The sequence below is a fragment of the Coturnix japonica genome, chromosome 9 (assembly GCF_054131305.1).
Source record: "Coturnix japonica strain WE chromosome 9, WE-NBRP24, whole genome shotgun sequence".
NCBI lineage: Eukaryota > Metazoa > Chordata > Aves > Galliformes > Phasianidae > Coturnix > Coturnix japonica.
Window position 1 is genome coordinate 24,202,132 of NC_140671.1, and position 21,033 is coordinate 24,223,164.

The window sequence follows — 21,033 nt, forward strand, 5'->3', positions numbered from 1 at the left end:
GGCAGATGTGTGTCAGATCTATGGTGTAGGAGATGGTGTGTGGCAGATGTGGGTCAGATCTTTGGTGTAGGAGCTGCTGTGGGGCTGATGTGGGTCAGATCTATGGGGCAGGAGCTGCTGTGGTTAAGATCTATTTGGCAGGATTTGCTGTGGGGCAGATTTCGGTCAGATCTATGGGGCAGGAGCTGCAGTGGAGATGATGTAGGTCAGATCTATGGGGCAGGAGCTGCTGTGGGGCTGCGGTGGGTTAGATCTATGGGGCAGGAGCTGTTGTGGGTCATATCTATTGGGCAGCAGCTGCTTTACATATGATGTGTGTCAGATCTATGGGGCCGGAGCTGCAGTGGGGCTGATGGGGGTCAGATCTATGGGGCAGGAGCTACTGTGGGGCTGATGTGGGTCAAATCAATGGGGCAGAGCTGCTCTTGGGAACATGTGGGTCAGATCTATGGGGCAGGAGCTGCTGTGGGGCTGATGTGGGTCAGATCTATAGGGCAGGAGCTGCTGTGCGACAAATGTGGGTCAGATCTATGGGGCAGGAGCTGCTGTGGGGCTGATGTGGGTCAGATCCTTGGGGTGAAGCTGCTGTGGGTCATATCTACTGGGCAGCAGCTGCTTTACATATGATGTGTGTCAGATCTATGGGGCAGGAGCTGCTGTGGGGCTGATGTGGGTTAGATCTATGGGGCAGGAGCTACTGTGGGGCTGATGTTGGTCTGATCTATGGGGCAGGAGCAGCTGTGGGTCAGATCTATGGGGCAGGAACAGATGTGGGCCTGATGTTGGTCAGATTTACGGGACAGGAGCTGCTGTGTTGCAGATGTGGGTCAGATCTATGGTGCAGGAGCTGCTGTGGGGCAGATGTAGGGCATATCTATGGGGCAGGAGCTGCTGTGAGGCTGATGGGTGTTAGATCTATGGAGAGGAGCTGCTGTGTTGCAGATGTGGGTCAGAGCTATGGGGCAAGAGATGCTGTGGGGCAGAAGTGGGTAAGATCTATGGGGTATGAGATGCTGTGTGGCAGATGTGGGTCAGATCTATGGGGCAGGAGCTGCTGTGGGCTGATGTGGGTCAGATCTATGGGGCAGGAGCTGTTGTGGGGCTGATGGGGGTCAGATCTATGGGGCATGAGCTGTTGTGGGGCTGATGGGGGTCAGATCTATGCGGCAGGAGCTACTGTGGGGCTGATGTTGGTCTGATCTATGGGGCAGGAGCTGCTGTGCGACAGTTGTGGGTCAGATCTATGGGGCAGGTGCTGCTGTGCGACATATGTGGGTCAGATCTATGGGGCAGGATCTGCTGTGGGGCTGATGTGGGAAAGATCTATGGGGCAGGAGATGCTTTGGGGCAGATGTGGGTCAGATCTATGGGGCAGGAGTTGCTGTGGGGCTGATGTGGTTCAGATCCTTGGTGCTCAAGCTGCTGTGGGTCATATCTATTGGGCAGCAGCTGCTTTACATATGATGTGTGTCAGATCTATGGGGCAGGAGCTGCTGTGGGGCTGATGGGGGTTAGATCTATGGGGCAGGAGCTGTTGTGGGGCTGATGGGGGTCAGATCTATGGGGCAGGAGCTTCTGTGGGGCTGCTGTGGGTTAGATCTATGGGGCAGGAGCTGTTGTGGGGCTGATGGGGGTCAGATCTATGGGGAGGAGCTGCTGTGGTGCAGATGTGGGTCAGAGCTATGGGGCAGGAGCTGCTGTGTGGCAGATGTGGGTCAGATCTATGGTGTAGGAGCTGCTGTGGGGCTGATGTGGGTCAGATCTATGGGGCAGGAGCTGCTGTGGAGATGATGTACGTCAGATCTATGGGGCAGGAGCTGCTGTGGGGCTGCTGTGGGTTAGATCTATGGGGCAGGAGCTGTTGTGGGTCATATCTATTGGGCAGCAGCTGCTTTACATATGATGTGTGTCAGATCTATGGGGACGGAGCTGCAGTGGGGCTGATGGGGGTCAGATCTATGGGGCAGGAGCTACTGTGGGGCTGATGTGGGTCAAATCAATGGGGCAGAGCTGCTCTTGGGAACATGTGGGTCAGATCTATGGGGCAGGAGCTGCTGTGGGTCAGATGTGGGTCAGAGCTATGAGGCAGGAGCTGCTGTGTGGCAGATGTGGGTCAGATCTATGGTGTAGGAGGTGCTGTGGGGCTGATGGGGGTCAGATCTATGGGGCAGGAGCTACTGTGGGGCTGATGGGGGTCAGATCTATGGGGCAGGAGCTGCTGTGGGGCTGATGTTGGTCTGATCTATGGGGCAGGTGCTGCTGTGCGACATATGTGGGTCAGATCTATGGGTCAGCAGCTGCTGTGGGGCTGATGTGGGTCAGATCTATGGGGCAGGAGCTGCTGTGGGGCTGATGTGGCTCAGAACTATGGGGCAGGAGCTGCTGTGGGGCAGATGTAGGGCATATCTATGGGGCAGGAGCTGCTGTGAGGCTGATGGGTGTTAGATCTATGGGGAGGAGCTGCTGTTGTGCAGATGTGGGTCAGAGCTATGGGGCAGGAGCTGCTGTGTGGCAGATGTGGGTCAGATCTATGGTGTAGGAGCTGCTGTGGGGCTGATGTGGGTCAGATCTATGGGGCAGGAGCTGCTGTGGAGATGATGTACGTCAGATCTATGGGGCAGGAGCTGCTGTGGGGCTGATGTGGGTTAGATCTATGGGGCAGGAGATGCTGTGGGTCAGATCTATGGGGCAGGAGATGCTGTGGGGAACATGTGTGTCAGGTCTATGGGGCAGGAGCTGCTGTGGGGCAGATGTGGGTCAGATCTATGGGTCAGCAGCTGCTGTGGGTCTGATGTGGGTCAGATCTATGGGTCAGCAGCTGCTGTGGGTCTGATGTGGGTCAGATCTATGGGGCAGGAGCTGCTGTGGGTCAGATCTATGGGGCAGGAACAGATGTGGGCCTGATGTTGGTCAGATTTATGGAGCAGGAGCTGCTGTGTTGCAGATGTGGGTCAGATCTATGTTGCAGGAGCTGATGTGGGGCAGATGTAGGGCATATCTATGGAGCATGAGCTGCTGTGAGGCTGATGGGTGTTAGATCTATTGGGAGGAGCTGCTGTGGTGCAGATGTGGGTCAGAGCTATGTGGCAGGAGCTGCTGTGGGGCAGAAGTGGGTAAGATCTATGCGGTAGGAGATGGTGTGTGGCAGATGTGGGTCAGATCTTTGGTGTAGGAGCTGCTGTGGGGCTGATGTGGGTCAGAGCTATGGGGCAGGAGCTGCTGTGGTTAAGATCTATTTGGCAGGATTTGCTGTGGGGCAGATTTCGGTCAGATCTATGGGGCAGGAGCTGCAGTGGAGATGATGTAGGTCAGATCTATGGGGCAGGAGCTGCTGTGGGGCTGCGGTGGGTTAGATCTTTGGTGCAGGAGCTGTTGTGGGTCATATCTATTGGGCAGCAGCTGCTTTACATATGATGTGTGTCAGATCTATGGGGCCGGAGCTGCAGTGGGGCTGATGGGGGTCAGATCTATGGGGCAGGAGCTACTGTGGGGCTGATGTGGGTCAAATCAATGGGGCAGAGCTGCTCTTGGGAACATGTGGGTCAGATCTATGGGGCAGGAGCTGCTGTGGGGCTGATGTGGGTCAGATCTTAGGGCAGGAGCTGCTGTGCGACAAATGTGGGTCAGATCTATGGGGCAGGAGCTGCTGTGGGGCTGATGTGGGTCAGATCCTTGGGGTGAAGCTGCTGTGGGTCATATCTACTGGGCAGCAGCTGCTTTACATATGATGTGTGTCAGATCTATGGGGCAGGAGCTGCTGTGGGGCTGATGTGGGTTAGATCTATGGGGCAGGAGCTACTGTGGGGCTGATGTTGGTCTGATCTATGGGGCAGGAGCAGCTGTGGGTCAGATCTATGGGGCAGGAACAGATGTGGGCCTGATGTTGGTCAGATTTACGGGACAGGAGCTGCTGTGTTGCAGATGTGGGTCAGATCTATGGTGCAGGAGCTGCTGTGGGGCAGATGTAGGGCATATCTATGGGGCAGGAGCTGCTGTGAGGCTGATGGGTGTTAGATCTATGGGGAGGAGCTGCTGTGGTGCAGATGTGGGTCAGAGCTATCGGGCAGGAGCTGCTGTGTGGCAGATGTGTGTCAGATCTATGGTGTAGGAGCTGCTTTGGGGCTGATGTGGGTCAGATCTATGGGGCAGGAGCTGCTGTGGTTAGGATCTATTTGGCAGGATCTGCTGTGGGGCAGATTTGGGTCAGATCTATGGGGCAGGAGCTGCAGTGGAGATGATGTACGTCAGATCTATGGGGCAGGAGCTGCTGTGGGGCTGATGTGGGTTATATCTATGGGGCAGGAGCTGTTGTGGGGCTGATGGGGGTCAGATCTATGGGGCAGGAGCTACTGTGGGGCTGATGTTGGTCTGATCTATGGGGCAGGAGCTTCTGCAGGGCTGATTTGGGTCAGATCTATGGGGCAGGAGCTGCTGTGGGGCTGATGTGGGTCAGATCTATGTGGCAGGAGCTGTTGTGGGGCTGATGGGTGTCAGATCTATTGGGCAGGAGATGCTGTGGGTCAGATCTATGGGGCAGGAGCTGCTGTGGGGAACATGTGGGTCAGGTCTATGGGGCAGGAGCTGCTGTGGGGCAGATGTGGGTCAGATCTATGGGTCAGCAGCTGCTGTGGGTATGATGTGGGTCAGATCTATGGGGCACGAGCTGCTGTGGGGCTGATGTGGGTCAGATCTATGGGGCAGGAGCTGCTGAGGTGCAAATGTGGGTCAGATCTATGAGGCAGGAGCTGCTGTGTGGCAGATGTGGGTCAGATCTATGGGGCAGGGGCTGCTGTGGGTCAGATGTGGGTCAGAGCTATGAGGCAGGAGCTGCTGTGTGGCAGATGTGGGTCAGATCTATGGTGTAGGAGGTGCTGTGGGGCTGATGGGGGTCAGATCTATGGGGCAGGAGCTACTGTGGGGCTGATGGGGGTCAGATCTATGGGGCAGGAGCTGCTGTGGGGCTGATGTTGGTCTGATCTATGGGGCAGGTGCTGCTGTGCGACATATGTGGGTCAGATCTATGGGTCAGCAGCTGCTGTGGGGCTGATGTGGGTCAGATCTATGGGGCAGGAGCTGCTGTGGGGCTGATGTGGCTCAGAACTATGGGGCAGGAGATGCTGTGGGGCAGATGTAGGGCATATCTATGGGGCAGGAGCTGCTGTGAGGCTGATGGGTGTTAGATCTATGGAGAGGAGCTGCTGTGTTGCAGATGTGGGTCAGAGCTATGGGGCAGGAGATGCTGTGGGGCAGAAGTGGGTAAGATCTATGGGGTAGGAGATGCTGTGTGGCAGATGTGGGTCAGATCTATGGGGCAGGAGCTGCTGTGGGGCTGATGTGGGTCAGATCTATGGGGCAGGAGCTGCTGTGGTTAAGATCTATTTGGCAGGATCTGCTGTGGGGCAGATTTGGGTCAGATCTATGGGGCAGGAGCTGCTGTGTGGCAAATGTGGGTCAGATCTATGGGGCAGGAACAGATGTGGGCCTGATGTTGGTCAGATTTATGGAGCAGGAGCTGCTGTGTAGCAGATGTGGGTCAGATCTATGGTGCAGGAGCTGCTGTGGGGCAGATGTAGGGCATATCTATGGGGCAGGAGCTGCTGTGAGGCTGATGGGTGTTAGATCTATGGGGAGGAGCTGCTGTTGTGCAGATGTGGGTCAGAGCTATGGGGCAGGAGCTGCTGTGTGGCAGATGTGGGTCAGATCTATGGTGTAGGAGCTGCTGTGGGGCTGATGTGGGTCAGATCTATGGGGCAGGAGCTGCTGTGGAGATGATGTACGTCAGATCTATGGGGCAGGAGCTGCTGTGGGGCTGATGTGGGTTAGATCTATGGGGCAGGAGATGCTGTGGGTCAGATCTATGGGGCAGGAGATGCTGTGGGGAACATGTGTGTCAGGTCTATGGGGCAGGAGCTGCTGTGGGGCAGATGTGGGTCAGATCTATGGGTCAGCAGCTGCTGTGGGTCTGATGTGGGTCAGATCTATGGGTCAGCAGCTGCTGTGGGTCTGATGTGGGTCAGATCTATGGGGCAGGAGCTGCTGTGGGTCAGATCTATGGGGCAGGAACAGATGTGGGCCTGATGTTGGTCAGATTTATGGAGCAGGAGCTGCTGTGTTGCAGATGTGGGTCAGATCTATGTTGCAGGAGCTGATGTGGGGCAGATGTAGGGCATATCTATGGGGCATGAGCTGCTGTGAGGCTGATGGGTGTTAGATCTATTGGGAGGAGCTGCTGTGGTGCAGATGTGGGTCAGAGCTATGTGGCAGGAGCTGCTGTGGGGCAGAAGTGGGTAAGATCTATGCGGTAGGAGATGGTGTGTGGCAGATGTGGGTCAGATCTTTGGTGTAGGAGCTGCTGTGGGGCTGATGTGGGTCAGAGCTATGGGGCAGGAGCTGCTGTGGTTAAGATCTATTTGGCAGGATTTGCTGTGGGGCAGATTTCGGTCAGATCTATGGGGCAGGAGCTGCAGTGGAGATGATGTAGGTCAGATCTATGGGGCAGGAGCTGCTGTGGGGCTGCGGTGGGTTAGATCTTTGGTGCAGGAGCTGTTGTGGGTCATATCTATTGGGCAGCAGCTGCTTTACATATGATGTGTGTCAGATCTATGGGGCCGGAGCTGCAGTGGGGCTGATGGGGGTCAGATCTATGGGGCAGGAGCTACTGTGGGGCTGATGTGGGTCAAATCAATGGGGCAGAGCTGCTCTTGGGAACATGTGGGTCAGATCTATGGGGCAGGAGCTGCTGTGGGGCTGATGTGGGTCAGATCTTAGGGCAGGAGCTGCTGTGCGACAAATGTGGGTCAGATCTATGGGGCAGGAGCTGCTGTGGGGCTGATGTGGGTCAGATCCTTGGGGTGAAGCTGCTGTGGGTCATATCTACTGGGCAGCAGCTGCTTTACATATGATGTGTGTCAGATCTATGGGGCAGGAGCTGCTGTGGGGCTGATGTGGGTTAGATCTATGGGGCAGGAGCTACTGTGGGGCTGATGTTGGTCTGATCTATGGGGCAGGAGCAGCTGTGGGTCAGATCTATGGGGCAGGAACAGATGTGGGCCTGATGTTGGTCAGATTTACGGGACAGGAGCTGCTGTGTTGCAGATGTGGGTCAGATCTATGGTGCAGGAGCTGCTGTGGGGCAGATGTAGGGCATATCTATGGGGCAGGAGCTGCTGTGAGGCTGATGGGTGTTAGATCTATGGGGAGGAGCTGCTGTGGTGCAGATGTGGGTCAGAGCTATCGGGCAGGAGCTGCTGTGTGGCAGATGTGTGTCAGATCTATGGTGTAGGAGCTGCTTTGGGGCTGATGTGGGTCAGATCTATGGGGCAGGAGCTGCTGTGGTTAGGATCTATTTGGCAGGATCTGCTGTGGGGCAGATTTGGGTCAGATCTATGGGGCAGGAGCTGCAGTGGAGATGATGTACGTCAGATCTATGGGGCAGGAGCTGCTGTGGGGCTGATGTGGGTTATATCTATGGGGCAGGAGCTGTTGTGGGGCTGATGGGGGTCAGATCTATGGGGCAGGAGCTACTGTGGGGCTGATGTTGGTCTGATCTATGGGGCAGGAGCTTCTGCAGGGCTGATTTGGGTCAGATCTATGGGGCAGGAGCTGCTGTGGGGCTGATGTGGGTCAGATCTATGTGGCAGGAGCTGTTGTGGGGCTGATGGGTGTCAGATCTATTGGGCAGGAGATGCTGTGGGTCAGATCTATGGGGCAGGAGCTGCTGTGGGGAACATGTGGGTCAGGTCTATGGGGCAGGAGCTGCTGTGGGGCAGATGTGGGTCAGATCTATGGGTCAGCAGCTGCTGTGGGTATGATGTGGGTCAGATCTATGGGGCACGAGCTGCTGTGGGGCTGATGTGGGTCAGATCTATGGGGCAGGAGCTGCTGAGGTGCAAATGTGGGTCAGATCTATGAGGCAGGAGCTGCTGTGTGGCAGATGTGGGTCAGATCTATGGTGCAGGAGCTGCTTAGGTGCAAATGTGGGTCAGAGCTATGAGGCAGGAGCTGCTGTGTGGCAGATGTGGGTCAGATCTATGGCGTAGGAGGTGCTGTGGGGCTGATGTTGGTCTGATCTATGGGGCAGGTTCTGCTGTGCGACATATGTGGGTCAGATCTATGGGTCAGCAGCTGCTGTGGGGCTGATGTGGGTCAGATCTATGGGGCAGGAGCTGCTGTGGGGCTGATGTGGCTCAGATCTGTGGGGCAGGAGCTGCTGTGGTGCAGATGTAGGGCATATCTATGGGGCAGGAGCTGCTGTGAGGCTGATGGGTGTTAGATCTATGGAGAGGAGCTGCTGTGTTGCAGATGTGGGTCAGAGCTATGGGGCAAGAGATGCTGTGGGGCAGAAGTGGGTAAGATCTATGGGGTAGGAGATGCTGTGTGGCAGATGTGTGTCAGATATATAGGGCAGGAGCTGCTGTGGGCTGATGTGGGTCAGATCTATGGGGCAGGAGCTGTTGTGGGGCTGATGGGGGTCAGATCTATGGGGCAGGAGCTGTTGTGGGGCTGATGGGGGTCAGATCTATGGGGCAGGAGCTACTGTGGGGCTGATGTTGGTCTGATCTATGGGGCAAGAGCTGCTGTGCGACAGATGTGGGTCAGATCTATGGGGCAGGTGCTGCTGTGCGACATATGTGGGTCAGATCTATGGGGCAGGATCTGCTGTGGGGCTGATGTGGGAAAGATCTATGGGGCAGGAGATGCTTTGGGGCAGATGTGGGTCAGATCTATGGGGCAGGAGTTGCTGTGGGGCTGATGTGGTTCAGATCCTTGGGGCTCAAGCTGCTGTGAGTCATATCTATTGGGCAGCAGCTGCTTTACATATGATGTGTGTCAGATCTATGGGGCAGGAGCTGCTGTGGGGCTGATGGGGGTTAGATCTGTGGGGCAGGAGCTGTTGTGGGGCTGATGGGGGTCAGATCTATGGGGCAGGAGCTGCTGTGGGGCTGATGTGGGTTAGATCTATGGGGCAGGAGCTGCTGTGGGGCTGATGTGAGTTACATCTATGGGGCAGGAGCTGCTGTGAGGCTGATGGGTGTTAGATCTATGGGGAGGAGCTGCTGTGGTGCAGATGTGGGTCAGAGCTATGGGGCAGGAGCTGCTGTGTGGCAGATGTGGGTCAGATCTATGGTGTAGGAGCTGCTGTGGGGCTGATGTGGGTCAGATCTATGGGGCAGGAGCTGCTGTGGAGATGATGTACGTCAGATCTATGGGGCAGGAGCTGCTGTGGGGCTGCGGTGGGTTAGATCTATGGGGCAGGAGCTGTTGTGGGTCATATCTATTGGGCAGCAGCTGCTTTACATATGATGTGTGTCAGATCTATGGGGCCGGAGCTGCAGTGGGGCTGATGGGGGTCAGATCTATGGGGCAGGAGCTACTGTGGGGCTGATGTGGGTCAAATCAATGGGGCAGAGCTGCTCTTGGGAACATGTGGGTCAGATCTATGGGGCAGGAGCTGCTGTGGGTCAGATGTGGGTCAGATCTATAGGGCAGGAGCTGCTGTGCGACAGATGTGGGTCAGATCTATGGGGCAGGAGCTGCTGTGGGGCTGATGTGGGTCAGATCCTTGGGGCTGAAGCTGCTGTGGGTCATATCAACTGGGCAGGAGCTGCTTTACTTACGATGTGTGTCAGATCTATGGGGCAGGAGCTGCTGTGGGGCTGATGGGGGTCAGATCTATGGGGCAGGAGCTGCAGTGAGGCTGATGGGGGTCAGATCTATGGGGCAGGAGCTACTGTGGGGCTGATGTGGGTCAAATCAATGGGGCAGAGCTGCTCTTGGGAACATGTGGGTCAGATCTACGGGGCAGGAGGTGCTGTAGGGCTGATGTGGGTCAGATCTATAGGGCAGGAGCTGCTGTGCGACAGATGTGGGTAAGATCTATGGGGCAGGAGCTGCTGTGTGGCTGATGTGGGTCAGATCCTTGGGGCTGAAGCTGCTCTGGGTCATATCTATTGGGCAGCAGCTGCTTTACATATGATGTGTGTCAGATCTATGGGGCAGGAGCTGCTGTGGGGCTGATGTGGGTTAGATCTATGGGGCAGGAGCTGTTGTGGGGCTGATGGGGGTCAGATCAATGGGGCAGGAGCTACTGTGGGGCTGATGGAGGTCAGATCTATGGGGCAGGAGCTACTGTGGGGCTGATGTTGGTCTCATCTATGGGAAGGAGCTGCTGTGCGACAGATGTGGGTCAGATCTATGGGGCAGGTGCTGCTGTGCGACATATGTGGGTCAGATCTATGGGGCAGGATCTGCTGTGTGGCTGATGTGGGAAAGATCTATGGGGCAGGAGATGCTTTGGGGCAGATGTGGGTCAGATCTATGGGGCAGGAGTTGCTGTGGGGCTGATGTGGGTCAGATCCTTGGGGCTGAAGCTGCTGTGGGTCATATCTATTGGGCAGCAGCTGCTTTGCATATGATGTGTGTCAGATCTATGGGACAGGAGCTGCTGTGGGGCTGATGTGGGTTAGATCTATGGGGCAGGAGCTGTTGTGGGGCTGATGGGGTTCAGATCTATGGGGCAGGAGCTACTGTGGGGCTGATGTTGGTCTGATCTATGGGGCAGGAGCTGCTGCGGGGCTGATTTGGGTCAGATCTATAGGGCAGGAGCTGCAGTGGAGATGATGTAGGTCAGATCTATGGGGCCGGAGCTGTTGTGGGTCATATCTACTGGGCAGCAGCTTCTTTACAAATGATGTGTGTCAGATCTATGGGGCAGGAGCTACTGTGGGGCTGATGTTGGTCTGATCTATTTGGCAGGATCTGCTGTGGGGCAGATTTGGGTCAGATCTATGGGGCAGGAGCTGCAGTGGAGATGATGTACGTCAGAACTATGGGGCAGGAGCAGCTGAGGGGCTGATGTGGGTTATATCTATGGGGCAGGAGCTGTTGTGGGGCTGATGGGGGTCAGATGCTTAGGGCAGGAGCTACTGTGGGGCTGATGTTGGTCTGATCTATGGGGCAGGAGCTGTTGCGGGGCTGATTTGGGTTAGATCTATGGGGCAGGAGCTGCTGTGGGGCTGATGTGGGTAAGATCTATGGGGCAGGAGCTGTAGTGGGGCTGATGGGTGTCAGATCTATGGGGAAGGAGATGCTGTGGGTCAGATCTATGGGGCCGGATCTGCTGTGGGGTACATGTGGGTCAGGTCTATGGGGCAGGAGCTGCTGTGGGGCAGATGTGGGTCAGATGTATGGGTCAGCAGCTGCTGTGGGTCTGATGTAGGTCAGATCTATGGGGCAGGAGCTGCTGTGGGGCTGTTGTGGGTCAGATCTATGGGGCAGGAGCTGCTGTGGGTCAGATCTATGGGGCAGGAACAGATGTGGGCCTGATGTTGGTCAGATTTATGGGGCAGGAGCTGCTGTGTTGCAGATGTGGGTCAGATCTATGGTGCAGGAGCTGCTGTGGGGCAGATGTCGGGCATATCTATGGGGAAGGAGCTGCTGTGAGGCTGATGGGTGTTAGATCTATGGGGAGGAGCTGCTGTGGTGCAGATGTGGGTCAGAGCTATGGGGCAGGAGCTGCTGTGGGGCTTAAGTGGGTAAGATCTATGGGGTAGGAGATGGTGTGTGGCAGATGTGGGTCAGATCTATGGTGTAGGAGCTGCTGTGGGGCTGATATGGGTCAGATCTATGGGGCAGGAGCTGCTGTGGTTAAGATCTATTTGGCAGGATCTGCTGCGGGGCAGATTTGGGTCAGATCTATGGGGCAGGAGCTGCTGTGTGGCAAATGTGGGTCAGATCTATGGGGCAGGAGCTGCTGTGGGTCAGATCTATGGGGCAGGAACAGATGTGGGCCTGATGTTGGTCAGATTAATGGAGCAGGAGCTGCTGTGTTGCAGATGTGGGTCAGATCTATGGTGCAGGAGCTGCTGTGGGGCAGATGTAGGGCATATCTATGGGGCAGGAGCTGCTGTGAGGCTGATGGGTGTTAGATCTATGGGGAGGAGCTGCTGTGGTGCAGATGTGGGTCAGATCTATGGGGCAGGTGCTGCTGTGCGACATATGTGGGTCAGATCAGTGGGGCAGTATCTGCTGTGGGGCTGATGTGGGAAAGATCTATGGGGCAGGAGATGCTGTGGGGCAGATGTGGGTCAGATCTATGGGGCAGGAGTTGCTGTGGGGCAGATGTGGGTCAGAGCTATGGTGTAGGAGCTGCTGTGGGGCTGATGTGGGTCAGATCTATGGGGCAGGAGCTGCTGTGGGGCTGATGTGGGAAAGATCTATGGGGCAGGAGATGCTTTGGGGCTGATGTGGGTCAGATCTATGGAACAGGAGCTGCTGTGGGGCTGATGTGGGTTAGATCTATGGGGCAGGAGCTGTTGTGGGGCTGATGGGGGTCAGATCCTTAGGGCAGGAGCTACTGTGGGGCTGATGTTGGTCTGATCTATGGGGCAGGAGCTGCTGCGGGGCTGATTTGGGTCAGATCTATAGGGCAGGAGCTGCTGTGGGGCTGATGTGGGTTAGATCTATGGGGCAGGAGCTGTTGTGGGTCATATCTACTGGGCAGCAGCTTCTTTACATATGATGTGTGTCAGATCTATGGGGCAGGAGCTACTGTGGGGCTCATGTTGGTCTGATCTATGGGGCAGGAGCTGCTGCGGGGCCGATTTGGGTCAGATCTATGGGGCAGGAGCTGCTGTGGGGCTGATGGGAGTCAGATCTATGGGGCAGGAGCTGTTGTGGGGCTGATGGGGGTCAGATCTATGGGGCAGGAGCTACTGTGGGGCTGATGTTGGTCTGATCTATGGGGCAGGAGCTGCTGTGGGGCTGATGTGGGTTAGATCTATGGGGCAGGAGCTGTTGTGGGTCATATCTACTGGGCAGCAGCTTCTTTACATATGATGTGCGTCAGATCTATGGGGCAGGAGCTACTGTGGGGCTCATGTTGGTCTGATCTATGGGGCAGGAGCTGCTGCGGGGCCGATTTGGGTCAGATCTATGGGGCAGGAGCTGCTGTGGGGCTGATGGGGGTCAGATCTATGGGGCAGGAGCTGTTGTGGGGCTGATGGGGGTCAGATCTATGGGGCAGGAGCTACTGTGGGGCTGATGTTGGTCTGATCTATGGGGCAGGAGCTGCTGCGGGGCTGATTTAGGTCAGATTTATGGGGCAGGAGGTGCTGTGGGACTGATGTGGTTTAGATCTATGGTGTAGGAGCTGCTGTGGGGCTGATGTGGGTCAGATCTATGGGGCAGGAGCTGCTGTGGTTAAGATCTATTTGGCAGGATCTGCTGTGGGGCAGATTTGGGTCAGATCTATGGGGCAGGAGCTGCAGTGGAGATGATGTAGGTCAGATCTATGGGGCCGGAGCTGCAGTTGGGCAGATGGGGGTCAGATCTATGGGGCAGGAGCTACTGTGGGACTGATGTGGGTCAAATCAATGGGGCAGAGCTGCTCTTGGGAACATGTGGGTCAGATCTATGGGGCAGGAGCTGCTGTGGGGCTGATGTGGGTCAGATCTATGGTGTAGGAGCTGCTGTGGGGCTGATGTGGGTCAGATCTATGGGGCAGGAGCTGCTGTGGGGCTGCTGTGGGAAAGATCTATGGGGCAGGAGCTGCTGTGGGGCAGATTTGGGTCAGATCTATGGGGCAGGAGCTGCTGTGGGGCAGATGTAGGGCATATCTATGGGGCAGGAGCTGCTGTGAGGCTGATGGGTGTTAGATCTATGGGGAGGAGCTGCTGTGGTGCAGATGTGGGTCAGAGCTATCGGGCAGGAGCTGCTGTGTGGCAGATGTGTGTCAGATCTATGGTGTAGGAGCTGCTTTGGGGCTGATGTGGGTCAGATCTATGGGGCAGGAGCTGCTGTGGTTAGGATCTATTTGGCAGGATCTGCTGTGGGGCAGATTTGGGTCAGATCTATGGGGCAGGAGCTGCAGTGGAGATGATGTACGTCAGATCTATGGGGCAGGAGCTGCTGTGGGGCTGATGTGGGTTATATCTATGGGGCAGGAGCTGTTGTGGGGCTGATGGGGGTCAGATCTATGGGGCAGGAGCTACTGTGGGGCTGATGTTGGTCTGATCTATGGGGCAGGAGCTTCTGCAGGGCTGATTTGGGTCAGATCTATGGGGCAGGAGCTGCTGTGGGGCTGATGTGGGTCAGATCTATGTGGCAGGAGCTGTTGTGGGGCTGATGGGTGTCAGATCTATTGGGCAGGAGATGCTGTGGGTCAGATCTATGGGGCAGGAGCTGCAGTGGGGAACATGTGGGTCAGGTCTATGGGGCAGGAGCTGCTGTGGGGCAGATGTGGGTCAGATCTATGGGTCAGCAGCTGCTGTGGGTATGATGTGGGTCAGATCTATGGGGCACGAGCTGCTGTGGGGCTGATGTGGGTCAGATCTATGGGGCAGGAGCTGCTGAGGTGCAAATGTGGGTCAGATCTATGAGGCAGGAGCTGCTGTGTGGCAGATGTGGGTCAGATCTATGGTGCAGGAGCTGCTTAGGTGCAAATGTGGGTCAGAGCTATGAGGCAGGAGCTGCTGTGTGGCAGATGTGGGTCAGATCTATGGCGTAGGAGGTGCTGTGGGGCTGATGTTGGTCTGATCTATGGGGCAGGTTCTGCTGTGCGACATATGTGGGTCAGATCTATGGGTCAGCAGCTGCTGTGGGGCTGATGTGGGTCAGATCTATGGGGCAGGAGCTGCTGTGGGGCTGATGTGGCTCAGATCTGTGGGGCAGGAGCTGCTGTGGTGCAGATGTAGGGCATATCTATGGGGCAGGAGCTGCTGTGAGGCTGATGGGTGTTAGATCTATGGAGAGGAGCTGCTGTGTTGCAGATGTGGGTCAGAGCTATGGGGCAAGAGATGCTGTGGGGCAGAAGTGGGTAAGATCTATGGGGTAGGAGATGCTGTGTGGCAGATGTGTGTCAGATATATAGGGCAGGAGCTGCTGTGGGCTGATGTGGGTCAGATCTATGGGGCAGGAGCTGTTGTGGGGCTGATGGGGGTCAGATCTATGGGGCAGGAGCTGTTGTGGGGCTGATGGGGGTCAGATCTATGGGGCAGGAGCTACTGTGGGGCTGATGTTGGTCTGATCTATGGGGCAGGAGCTGCTGTGCGACAGATGTGGGTCAGATCTCTGGGGCAGGTGCTGCTGTGCGACATATGTGGGTCAGATCTATGGGGCAGGATCTGCTGTGGGGCTGATGTGGGAAAGATCTATGGGGCAGGAGATGCTTTGGGGCAGATGTGGGTCAGATCTATGGGGCAGGAGTTGCTGTGGGGCTGATGTGGTTCAGATCCTTGGGGCTCAAGCTGCTGTGAGTCATATCTATTGGGCAGCAGCTGCTTTACATATTATGTGTGTCAGATCTATGGGGCAGGAGCTGCTGTGGGGCTGATGGGGGTTAGATCTGTGGGGCAGGAGCTGTTGTGGGGCTGATGGGGGTCAGATCTATGGGGCAGGAGCTGCTGTGGGGCTGATGTGGGTTAGATCTATGGGGCAGGAGCTGCTGTGGGGCTGATGTGAGTTACATCTATGGGGCAGGAGCTGCTGTGAGGCTGATGGGTGTTAGATCTATGGGGAGGAGCTGCTGTGGTGCAGATGTGGGTCAGAGCTATGGGGCAGGAGCTGCTGTGTGGCAGATGTGGGTCAGATCTATGGTGTAGGAGCTGCTGTGGGGCTGATGTGGGTCAGATCTATGGGGCAGGAGCTGCTGTGGAGATGATGTACGTCAGATCTATGGGGCAGGAGCTGCTGTGGGGCTGCGGTGGGTTAGATCTATGGGGCAGGAGCTGTTGTGGGTCATATCTATTGGGCAGCAGCTGCTTTACATATGATGTGTGTCAGATCTATGGGGCCGGAGCTGCAGTGGGGCTGATGGGGGTCAGATCTATGGGTCAGCAGCTGCTGTGGGTCTGATGTGGGTCAGATCTATGGGTCAGCAGCTGCTGTGGGTCTGATGTGGGTCAGATCTATGGGGCAGGAGCTGCTGTGGGTCAGATCTATGGGGCAGGAACAGATGTGGGCCTGATGTTGGTCAGATTTATGGAGCAGGAGCTGCTGTGTTGCAGATGTGGGTCAGATCTATGTTGCAGGAGCTGATGTGGGGCAGATGTAGGGCATATCTATGGAGCATGAGCTGCTGTGAGGCTGATGGGTGTTAGATCTATGGGGAGGAGCTGCTGTGGTGCAGATGTGGGTCAGAGCTATGGGGCAGGAGCTGCTGTGGGGCAGAAGTGGGTAAGATCTATGCGGTAGGAGATGGTGTGTGGCAGATGTGGGTCAGATCTTTGGTGTAGGAGCTGCTGTGGGGCTGATGTGGGTCAGATCTATGGGGCAGGAGCTGCTGTGGTTAAGATCTATTTGGCAGGATTTGCTGTGGGGCAGATTTCGGTCAGATCTATGGGGCAGGAGCTGCAGTGGAGATGATGTAGGTCAGATCTATGGGGCAGGAGCTGCTGTGGGGCTGCGGTGGGTTAGATCTTTGGTGCAGGAGCTGTTGTGGGTCATATCTATTGGGCAGCAGCTGCTTTACATATGATGTGTGTCAGATCTATGGGGCCGGAGCTGCAGTGGGGCTGATGGGGGTCAGATCTATGGGGCAGGAGCTACTGTGGGGCTGATGTGGGTCAAATCAATGGGGCAGAGCTGCTCTTGGGAACATGTGGGTCAGATCTATGGGGCAGGAGCTGCTGTGGGGCTGATGTGGGTCAGATCTTAGGGCAGGAGCTGCTGTGCGACAAATGTGGGTCAGATCTATGGGGCAGGAGCTGCTGTGGGGCTGATGTGGGTCAGATCCTTGGGGTGAAGCTGCTGTGGGTCATATCTACTGGGCAGCAGCTGCTTTACATATGATGTGTGTCAGATCTATGGGGCAGGAGCTGCTGTGGGGCTGATGTGGGTTAGATCTATGGGGCAGGAGCTACTGTGGGGCTGATGTTGGTCTGATCTATGGGGCAGGAGCAGCTGTGGGTCAGATCTATGGGGCAGGAACAGATGTGGGCCTGATGTTGGTCAGATTTACGGGACAGGAGCTGCTGTGTTGCAGATGTGGGTCAGATCTATGGTGCAGGAGCTGCTGTGGGGCAGATGTAGGGCATATCTATGGGGCAGGAGCTGCTGTGAGGCTGATGGGTGTTAGATCTATGGGGAGGAGCTGCTGTGGTGCAGATGTGGGTCAGAGCTATCGGGCAGGAGCTGCTGTGTGGCAGATGTGTGTCAGATCTATGGTGTAGGAGCTGCTTTGGGGCTGATGTGGGTCAGATCTATGGGGCAGGAGCTGCTGTGGTTAGGATCTATTTGGCAGGATCTGCTGTGGGGCAGATTTGGGTCAGATCTATGGGGCAGGAGCTGCAGTGGAGATGATGTACGTCAGATCTATGGGGCAGGAGCTGCTGTGGGGCTGATGTGGGTTATATCTATGGGGCAGGAGCTGTTGTGGGGCTGATGGGGGTCAGATCTATGGGGCAGGAGCTACTGTGGGGCTGATGTTGGTCTGATCTATGGGGCAGGAGCTTCTGCAGGGCTGATTTGGGTCAGATCTATGGGGCAGGAGCTGCTGTGGGGCTGATGTGGGTCAGATCTATGTGGCAGGAGCTGTTGTGGGGCTGATGGGTGTCAGATCTATTGGGCAGGAGATGCTGTGGGTCAGATCTATGGGGCAGGAGCTGCTGTGGGGAACATGTGGGTCAGGTCTATGGGGCAGGAGCTGCTGTGGGGCAGATGTGGGTCAGATCTATGGGTCAGCAGCTGCTGTGGCTATGATGTGGGTCAGATCTATGGGGCACGAGCTGCTGTGGGGCTGATGTGGGTCAGATCTATGGGGCAGGAGCTGCTGAGGTGCAAATGTGGGTCAGATCTATGAGGCAGGAGCTGCTGTGTGGCAGATGTGGGTCAGATCTATGGTGCAGGAGCTGCTTAGGTGCAAATGTGGGTCAGAGCTATGAGGCAGGAGCTGCTGTGTGGCAGATGTGGGTCAGATCTATGGCGTAGGAGGTGCTGTGGGGCTGATGTTGGTCTGATCTATGGGGCAGGTTCTGCTGTGCGACATATGTGGGTCAGATCTATGGGTCAGCAGCTGCTGTGGGGCTGATGTGGGTCAGATCTATGGGGCAGGAGCTGCTGTGGGGCTGATGTGGCTCAGATCTGTGGGGCAGGAGCTGCTGTGGTGCAGATGTAGGGCATATCTATGGGGCAGGAGCTGCTGTGAGGCTGATGGGTGTTAGATCTATGGAGAGGAGCTGCTGTGTTGCAGATGTGGGTCAGAGCTATGGGGCAAGAGATGCTGTGGGGCAGAAGTGGGTAAGATCTATGGGGTAGGAGATGCTGTGTGGCAGATGTGTGTCAGATATATAGGGCAGGAGCTGCTGTGGGCTGATGTGGGTCAGATCTATGGGGCAGGAGCTGTTGTGGGGCTGATGGGGGTCAGATCTATGGGGCAGGAGCTGTTGTGGGGCTGATGGGGGTCAGATCTATGGGGCAGGAGCTACTGTGGGGCTGATGTTGGTCTGATCTATGGGGCAGGAGCTGCTGTGCGACAGATGTGGGTCAGATCTATGGGGCAGGTGCTGCTGTGCGACATATGTGGGTCAGATCTATGGGGCAGGATCTGCTGTGGGGCTGATGTGGGAAAGATCTATGGGGCAGGAGATGCTTTGGGGCAGATGTGGGTCAGATCTATGGGGCAGGAGTTGCTGTGGGGCTGATGTGGTTCAGATCCTTGATGCTCAAGCTGCTGTGAGTCATATCTATTGGGCAGCAGCTGCTTTACATATGATGTGTGTCAGATCTATGGGGCAGGAGCTGCTGTGGGGCTGATGGGGGTTAGATCTGTGGGGCAGGAGCTGTTGTGGGGCTGATGGGGGTCAGATCTATGGGGCAGGAGCTGCTGTGGGGCTGATGTGGGTTAGATCTATGGGGCAGGAGCTGCTGTGGGGCTGATGTGAGTTACATCTATGGGGCAGGAGCTGCTGTGAGGCTGATGGGTGTTAGATCTATGGGGAGGAGCTGCTGTGGTGCAGATGTGGGTCAGAGCTATGGGGCAGGAGCTGCTGTGTGGCAGATGTGGGTCAGATCTATGGTGTAGGAGCTGCTGTGGGGCTGATGTGGGTCAGATCTATGGGGCAGGAGCTGCTGTGGAGATGATGTACGTCAGATCTATGGGGCAGGAGCTGCTGTGGGGCTGCGGTGGGTTAGATCTATGGGGCAGGAGCTGTTGTGGGTCATATCTATTGGGCAGCAGCTGCTTTACATATGATGTGTGTCAGATCTATGGGGCCGGAGCTGCAGTGGGGCTGATGGGGGTCAGATCTATGGGTCAGCAGCTGCTGTGGGTCTGATGTGGGTCAGATCTATGGGTCAGCAGCTGCTGTGGGTCTGATGTGGGTCAGATCTATGGGGCAGGAGCTGCTGTGGGTCAGATCTATGGGGCAGGAACAGATGTGGGCCTGATGTTGGTCAGATTTATGGAGCAGGAGCTGCTGTGTTGCAGATGTGGGTCAGATCTATGTTGCAGGAGCTGATGTGGGGCAGATGTAGGGCATATCTATGGAGCATGAGCTGCTGTGAGGCTGATGGGTGTTAGATCTATGGGGAGGAGCTGCTGTGGTGCAGATGTGGGTCAGAGCTATGGGGCAGGAGCTGCTGTGGGGCAGAAGTGGGTAAGATCTATGCGGTAGGAGATGGTGTGTGGCAGATGTGGGTCAGATCTTTGGTGTAGGAGCTGCTGTGGGGCTGATGTGGGTCAGATCTATGGGGCAGGAGCTGCTGTGGTTAAGATCTATTTGGCAGGATTTGCTGTGGGGCAGATTTCGGTCAGATCTATGGGGCAGGAGCTGCAGTGGAGATGATGTAGGTCAGATCTATGGGGCAGGAGCTGCTGTGGGGCTGCGGTGGGTTAGATCTTTGGTGCAGGAGCTGTTGTGGGTCATATCTATTGGGCAGCAGCTGCTTTACATATGATGTGTGTCAGATCTATGGGGCCGGAGCTGCAGTGGGGCTGATGGGGGTCAGATCTATGGGGCAGGAGCTACTGTGGGGCTGATGTGGGTCAAATCAATGGGGCAGAGCTGCTCTTGGGAACATGTGGGTCAGATCTATGGGGCAGGAGCTGCTGTGGGGCTGATGTGGGTCAGATCTTAGGGCAGGAGCTGCTGTGCGACAAATGTGGGTCAGATCTATGGGGCAGGAGCTGCTGTGGGGCTGATGTGGGTCAGATCCTTGGGGTGAAGCTGCTGTGGGTCATATCTACTGGGCAGCAGCTGCTTTACATATGATGTGTGTCAGATCTATGGGGCAGGAGCTGCTGTGGGGCTGATGTGGGTTAGATCTATGGGGCAGGAGCTACTGTGGGGCTGATGTTGGTCTGATCTATGGGGCAGGAGCAGCTGTGGGTCAGATCTATGGGGCAGGAACAGATGTGGGCCTGATGTTGGTCAGATTTACGGGACAGGAGCTGCTGTGTTGCAGATGTGGGTCAGATCTATGGTGCAGGAGCTGCTGTGTTGCAGATGTGGGTCAGATCTATGGTGCAGGAGCTGCTGTGGGGCAGATGTAGGGCATATCTATGGGGCAGGAGCTGCTGTGAGGCTGATGGGTGTTAGATCTATGGGGAGGAGCTGCTGTGGTGCAGATGTGGGTCAGAGCTATCGGGCAGGAGCTGCTGTGTGGCAGATGTGTGTCAGATCTATGGTGTAGGAGCTGCTTTGGGGCTGATGTGGGTCAGATCTATGGGGCAGGAGCTGCTGTGGGGCTGATGTGGTTCAGATCCTTGGGGCTCAAGCTGCTGTGAGTCATATCTATTGGGCAGCAGCTGCTTTACATATGATGTGTGTCAGATCTATGGGGCAGGAGCTGCTGTGGGGCTGATGGGGGTTAGATCTGTGGGGCAGGAGCTGTTGTGGGGCTGATGGGGGTCAGATCTATGGGGCAGGAGCTGCTGTGGGGCTGATGTGGGTTAGATCTATGGGGCAGGAGCTGCTGTGGGGCTGATGTGAGTTACATCTATGGGGCAGGAGCTGCTGTGAGGCTGATGGGTGTTAGATCTATGGGGAGGAGCTGCTGTGGTGCAGATGTGGGTCAGAGCTATGGGGCAGGAGCTGC